General features: G+C 43.7%; 1 non-coding gene across 1 annotated transcript; it reads right to left on the reverse strand.

The window, feature by feature from the left end:
* Positions 1-1,824: 1,824 nt before the first annotated feature.
* TRNAC-GCA lies at positions 1,825-1,896 on the reverse strand. Its single transcript has one exon. It is a non-coding gene; the product is annotated as a tRNA-Cys (tRNA).
* Positions 1,897-7,679: the final 5,783 nt, after the last annotated feature.

Raw genomic sequence — 7,679 nt, forward strand, 5'->3', positions numbered from 1 at the left:
ATTTGCAAAGTAGGGGAGATACTATTTATGCCATGCTTGTTGTGTTTATAATGTGTGGCTTATGTGATGTATCAACTTACTGCCCATTCCACTTCTGCTCTGCTATTTTAGTTGAGGTTTCCTTAAAAAAAATATATTTTCCTATTTTTATAAGATTGAAGTCAATGTCTTTGTTAGATAAGTTCCACATGTGAAATCATGAATTTCAAGAGTTGTCACTCAATATACAGAATTAAGAATCTGTATCAGTTAATAATGCATTTGGCTAGAAGTCTTAGGAAATCTAAGAAGAGTTTAAACAGTTTTTGTTTGCTTTTCTTTTTCTTCTTTCCTATATGGCAGGAAGTCCAGATCAACAGTTCTATCTCTCTATTCCATCGTCACCATTTGCATATTGTATCATATAGCTCCTTTGCATGCCAACCACTTTGGGTGCAGGCCGTGGTGTGCCAGACCCCATGTCCAGAGATGAGGGATTTTATTCAAATTTGAAAGTATAGGGAAGGGCTAAAAACTCCAGGCATGCTTGGTCTGTCTGCCTGGCATGTGGCAGCTGCCAAGAGAGGATACCTCCATGTTCATAGAAGATGATGAGCTGAGCTTAGTGGCAGCAGTATGATCCAGAATGTGTGAGGACTATGAATATGAAAAAGAAACATTTTTTTTTTGTCCGATTCTTTTTTGTTCTACCCACCAAATTACAATTTGGTGTTGGTAGTCAGGGCATGGGGCATGGGTGGAGAAGATGGTTCCCTCACACAGCCAGCAAGCAACTCTCTGGATACCGACTAGGGGTCCTACAAGTCAGATCAATTCTGACACTATCTACCTGGTGGCTCAGATGGTAAAGAATCGGCCCACAATGCAAGACACACAAGTTTGATCCCTGGGTTGGGAAGATCCTCTGGAGGAGGGAATAGGGAATAGCTATTCACTCCAGTATTCTTGCCTGGAGAATTCCATGGGCAGAGGAGACTGGCAGGCTACAGTCCATGGGGTCGCAAAGAGTGGGACATGACTAAGTGACTAACACTTTCACTTTCCACAGGTGAAAAGGGCTCAGTCCTAGGAGACCACCTCCTACCCCCACCCCCACAACATAGGTGTTACCTGTGTTTCTGACCCACTGGCTACAAGTTGGAGGTTCCAGTAAAACCCTCCAGCTCAAGATGTCAGCTTATGTTGTTACGGATATTTCTGACTGACCGGCTATACATGAGAGGTTCCCACGACTTCCATCTTGGGTTTGACTAATTTGCTAGAGAGGCTCACAGAACTCAGAGGAACATTTTACTTCTTAGATCACTAGTTTATTATGAAGGGCGTAGCCCAGAAATGGTCAGATGGAAGAGATGCGTAGGGCAAGCCAGGGGAGAGGGTGCAGAGCTTCTGGGTTCTCTCCAGGCGCCTCCCTCTCCCAGCGCCTCCACAGGTTCTCCCACCTGTCCTTTGGGGTTTTATGGGGGCTTCATTACGCAGGCATAATTGATTAAATTATTGGCCATTGGAGATTAAATTCCACCTTCAGCTCCTCTCCCTTCCCTAGATGTGGGGGTGGGGCCAAAAGTTCCAACTTTCTAATCACAGGATTGGCTCCGCTGGCAACCAGCCCCCATTCTTCATTGGTTTCCAAAAGGCATTATTTAACATAATAAAAGATACCCTCTTTTGCTCTTTGAAAGAAAGAAAGTAAAAGTGAAGTCGCTCAGTCGTGTCCAACTCTTTGTGACCCCATGGACTGTAGCCTGTACCAGGCTCCTCCGTCCATGGGATTTTCCAGGCGAGAGTACTGGAGTGGGTTGCCATTTCCTCCTCCAGGGGATCTTCCCAACCCAGGGATTAAACCTGGGTCTCCTGCATTGCAGGCAGACGCTTTACCCTCTGAGCCACCCGGGAGGCTTTACCCTTTACCCTTAGGCAATTTCAAGGGTTTTGGGAGTGTGATCCAGGAACCAAAGATAAGACCAGATACAGATTTATTATTATAAATCACAATATCACACTGATAGACTGAATTAAAGAATTGATGACTTTAGATGTTAATTTATCTCTGGAACCTAGGCTAACTCTGGGTCCAAAAGAACCTCATTTTGGTGGCCCTGCAATTTCTACCAAAGTTCTAAAGCTTCTTGATTATTAACTGTAATACTGGTAGACAGCATACCACATTGCTTAAGAGCAGGACTTTGGTTTCATACACAACTGGGGCTTGAATCTGACCAGTGCTGCTGTTTATGTTTGTCACCTTGGGGAAGTCATTTTGCACTCAGCTTTGATTATTTTTTCATCTAAAAAAAGTGAAAATATTAACACTCTTTCCCTTTAGGGTCTTTTGGGAGGATAGCATCTGAAAATCTATTTAACAGACTTTGTACAAAATAGGGCTTCCCTGGTGGCCCAGCTGGTAAAGAATTCGCCTGCAATGTGGAAGATCTGGGTTTGATCCCTGGGTTGGGAAGATCCCCTGGAGAAGGGAAACAGCTCCCCACTCCAGTATTCTGGCCTGGGGAATTCCATGGACTGCATAGTCTAGGGGGTTGCAAAAATTTGGACATGACTGAACAACTTTCACTTTCTTTTCTGCTCCTCATGTATAACTTTCCATTGACTTCCTTCTCCCTTGATCATGTCTAAATTTTCAGGAATCTCTGCTTCTCAGATGGATTCACACTCGAGCAGTCCTAATGGTCAAAATGAGGTGGGAATTTCTGTTTCATCCCATCTGCTAGTCCAGACAGGCCAGAATAGGCCACAGAGCTCCCTAACCAATTCCACTTTCAGAAATGCACACTGCTGAGCACATTTTGCTTTCCTTAGGGAAAAGACTCAGGTAACAGATGAGGATGTTGAAATAACACCACACCCACCACTTTCCAGAGAAGCTAATTTAAAATCACTTGCAATCTGGGAGAATCTGTCTCAATATCTTCTTGCAAGAACCTACAGCTAACTGTTTACTGAAAGGTTTCCTGAGAATAGGATTTGATCCAAGACTTGTGACAGTGGTAACATAGAATGAGGCTACAGAGATCTAATTAAAAAGGTGATTTCCTAACATATGGAGCTGCTCTGTGAAATCCAGAGGATGTGCTGTGCTGGGGGAGATGCTGACCCTGTAAATGCTTATGACATTAGACTTAAATCTTAACTGCTAAACACCTTTCAAATACTTAACTCTCCCCAAGTCAATGCACTCCCTGCAAAGCTCTATTTGTTGACTTTTATCCCAGTTGGATCGACTTTGGGGACTGTCTCACGGAGACCTGTGCATTAAGTGGTACATATGTTGAATAAACAGCCAGACAGCTACCAACTGTCAAGTTGCTTCACTAGAGTATAAAAAAAAGCACATATGCCATGTTGAAAGCAAAGGAAAAACAAAAGTTTATAATAGAACTAGGAAGTGGTTCAGGTAAAATTCAACCACAGGCTTATATGCATGATTATTGTAAATAGCAATAGGATTATTTTGGAGAAGAAATCATAATCTGGAAGTGATTTCAGATATAGTACTAAATATGATAGCTCCTCTGGTGGCTCATAATTCATTTCTGTGTTAATAAAATGAGGGAGGGGACAGGACATATTAATATAAGCAAAGGCTGGGAATGTGCTCAGTTGAGGAAACACAGGTTTGATTTTCTCACAAGCAACAGATGGAAATAAAGGCACAGGTTGTTCTTCGCAGGTATGGAAGAAACAACAGAACACACCAGCTTTTCTGGCAAAGAGACTGGGAGTATTTATAGATAGTTTTCACTCTTGTTACCACCAATGTGGCTCTCCTGTGATGCTCTGGTGGAACAACATTGACTATGCATGCAGGTGGCCACCTGCTGAGCAGAAAATCCTGGTCACCAGCAATTGATTTGCATAGGAGGCATAGTAGCCATGTTATTTTAAAGCATGTTTTAGTTTATTTTGATATCTTCCCAACTGAGGGATCGAACCCAGGTCTCCTGCATTGCAGGAGGATTCTTACTGGCTGAGCCACCCGCGGGTGTTAGGGAAATGTTCTCCCAAACTTCCTGTAATCATTGGAGTATCTATTCAGGGGCAGTGGAAGCTGGGACCAAGACTGAGTCACAAGTGCAGAAGATGTATTGGAGGGAGGATGCACTGAAGCTAAGAGAAGAGGAAGGAGGAGAAGGGAAAGACTTCAGACTATGACGCAGGCCTGACATCTGTGAAATGAAGGAGACGGGATGGAGAATTCGATGGGAAGAATCTCAGATGGCTGCCCCCTCTTCACAATAGCCAAGGCATGAAACAACCTAAATGTCCATTCGCAGGTGAATGGATAAAGAAGGCAGGGTTCATATGTATACGTGGTGGAATATTATTCAGCCACAAGAAAGAGTGAAATAATTCCATCTGCAGCAACATGGATGGACCAGAGATTATCATACTAAGTGAAGTAACTCAAAGAGAGACAGATACCATATGACATGACTTAAACGTGGAGTCTAAAATATGACACAGATGAACTTATCTATGAAAGAGAAACAGACTCACAGACGTAGAGAACAGACTTGCGGTTGCCAAGGACCTGGGGAGGTGTGGGTTGAAAGGTTGGTGTTAGCTGTGCTGTATGCTTAGTCGCTCAGTCATGTCCGACTCTTTGTGACCCCATGGAGTGTAGCCCGCCAGGCTCCTCTGTCCATGGGGATTCTCCAGGCAAGAATACTGGAGTGGATTGTCATGCCCTCTTCCAGGGGATCTTCCCAACTCAGGAATCGAGCCCCAGTCTCCCACATTGCAGGAGGATTCTTACTGACTAATCCACCAGGAGGTGTTCGCAGATATAGATTGCCGGGAGAAATATCAATAACCTCAGCTATGCAGATGACACCACCATTATGGCAGAAAGTGAAGAGGAACTAAAAAGCCTCTTGATGAAAGTGAAAGAGGAGAGTGAAAAAGTTGGCTTAAAGCTCAACATTCAGAAAACTAAGATCATGGCATCTGGTCCTATCACTTCATGGGAAATAGATGGGGAAACAGTGGAAACAGTGTCAGACTTTATTTTTCTGGCTCCAAAATCACTGCAGATGGTGATTGCAGCCATGAAATTAAAAGACGCTTACTCCTTGGAAGGAAAGTTATGACCAACCTAGACAGCATATTAAAAAGCAGAGATATCACTTTGCCAACAAAGGTCCATCTGGTCAAGGCTATGGTTTTTCCAGTGGTCATGTATGGATGTGAGAGTTGGACTATAAAGAAAGCTGAGCGCCGAAGAATTGATGCTTTTGAAGTGTGGTGTTGGAGAAGACTCTTGAGAGTCCCTTGGACTGCAAGGAGATCCAACCAGTCCATCCTAAAGGAGATCGGTCCTGGGTGTTCATTGGAAGGACTGATGCTGAAGCTGAAGCTCCAATACTTTGGCCACCTCATGCAAAGAGTTTACTCATTGGAAAAGACCCTGATGCTGGAAGGGATTGGGGGCAGGAGGAGAAGGGGATGACAGAAGATGAGATGGTTGGATGGCATCACTGATTAGATGGACATGAGTTTGGGTAAACTCCGGGAGTTGGTGATGGACAGGGAGGCCTGGTGTGCTATGATTCATGGGGTCGCACAGAGTCGGACATGACTGAGCGACTGAACTGAACTGAACTGAACTGAACATATAAGATGGATATACAACAAGGTCCTACTGTATAGCTTGCTGCTGCTAAGTCACTTCAGTCGTGTCTGACTCTGTGTGACCCCATAGACGGCAGCCCACCAGGCTCCTCTGTCCCTGGGATTCTCCAGGTAAGAACACTGGAATGGGTTGCCATTTCCTTCTCCAATGTATGAAAGTGAAAAGTGAAAGTGAAGTCGCTCAGTCGTGTCCAATTCTTAGCGACCCCCTGGACTGCAGCCTACCAGGCTCCATCCATGGGATTTTCCAGGCAAGAGTACTGGAGTGGGGTGCCATTGCCTTCTCCGTACTGTATAGCTTAGGCAACTGTATTTGATATCCTGCGACAAACCATAATGGAAAAGAATTTTACAAAGACTGTATGTATACATATAACTGAATCACTTTGCTGTATAGCATAAATTAATGCAACATTGTAAATCAACTATACTTCAATAAAGTAAATTTTAGAAGAAGAAGAAAAGAAAACAGTGTTTTCCAGACAAGGTGTCCGCTGGCCCAGTGATAAGCTCCAGAGGAGAAGTGCCTAGAAGAAGGGCCTGTGATGGGCAAAAACGGCTAGGTCCTAGAACTTGTCCCTTCTGCCGTCACTGGGTGGAGCTGCCCATGGAAAGTGTGCTCTTATGGTAAAGACCAGGGTGGACTCCAAAAGTGCTGTGGCTAGAGGTTCTTGGTTGACAGCACTCCTGTGGCAAGTCCTCCTTGAAAGGTCTGAGGGCAGCTCTGTGGCTGGCGCAGTAAGCTTTCTGAAGATAGCATGGAAGTAGAGTTGTGAGAAGGAATGACTTTTATACATTCATTTGTAACAAAGGGCAAAGATGACTTGACCTCTGTGGCTTCTCTTCTGAGTTTACATTGATATAAATCCTCCAGACTTGCAAAACTTTCTGTGTTGGCTCCTCTTCACTTTCCCATCCTTTCTTTTCTGCATGACTTGGGAGTAAAATGTATTAGACAGTCAGGGGATGATTTTCCTAGGGTGGAGGTACGCTATCCAAATCTAAGAAAACAAATCCACTTTGCTGGTTCAGATCTCGGATTTGCCACTCACCAACTTTAACATTTTAAGTAGCTTCCTCTCTTTGTATCTTGTTTTCCTTATAATAAAAAAAAGCAAATCAGTATCAAATATGTTTTATTTGAAGACTGACTTGCTGAAAGATTTTCTTGTTCTAGAAATTTTATTTTTGCGAGGTTGGTTCTATCTTTTATGATAATATTATGTATACCTTTATGATATTTTCACTACAAATGTATGAAAGACTTCAGAATAATCATAGTTCAGAATCAATGAAAATAAATATACAATTATTTATCGGGCTCTTACTCAGCTCGTAACACTGGGGGTGGCAAATGTTGAACAGGAGAGCGGGAATTTGTAGGTAATATTTACTCATCTCAGCACTTTGCTTGTTGTTGTTTGGTCGCTAAGTCTTTGAGACTCGTTGAAACCCCACAGACTGTAGCTCACCAGGCTCTTCCATGTATGGGGTTTCCCAGGCAAGGATACTGAAGCAAGTTGCCATTTCCTACTCCCCAGGACCTTCCCGACCCAGGGATTGAACCCATGTCTCCTGAATCACAGGTGGATTCTTTACCACTGAACTACCAGGGAAGCTCCACTTCAGCACTTAGGTATGCTTATCCTTTTCTTTGGTTAAAAACAACACAGATTTGTTATATTCCATTTTTGTAGATCAGAAATCTCTAGGCTACAGTCCAGTTAAGGGACTGGGCTCCTGTTCTTTTGGAATGCTCTAGGAAGCAGTCCCCCCTAGAGATGGGAATGACATCCCACTCCAGTACCCTTGCCTGGAAAAATCCCATGGGCAGAGAAGGAGCCTGGTAGGCTACAGTCCATGGAGTCCAAAAGTTGGAGGCGACTGAGCGACTTCACTTTCACTTTCAGGGGGCAGTCCATTTACTTGCCTCTCCAGGGCAGAAAAACTGCTCACATTCCTTGGATCTTGTCTCCCTTCCTCTAACTTCACAGCCAAATATATTTCATTTATCTGACCATTTTCCTATG

The sequence above is a fragment of the Cervus elaphus genome, chromosome 9 (genome assembly GCF_910594005.1).
Source record: "Cervus elaphus chromosome 9, mCerEla1.1, whole genome shotgun sequence".
NCBI classification, from domain to species: domain Eukaryota; kingdom Metazoa; phylum Chordata; class Mammalia; order Artiodactyla; family Cervidae; genus Cervus; species Cervus elaphus.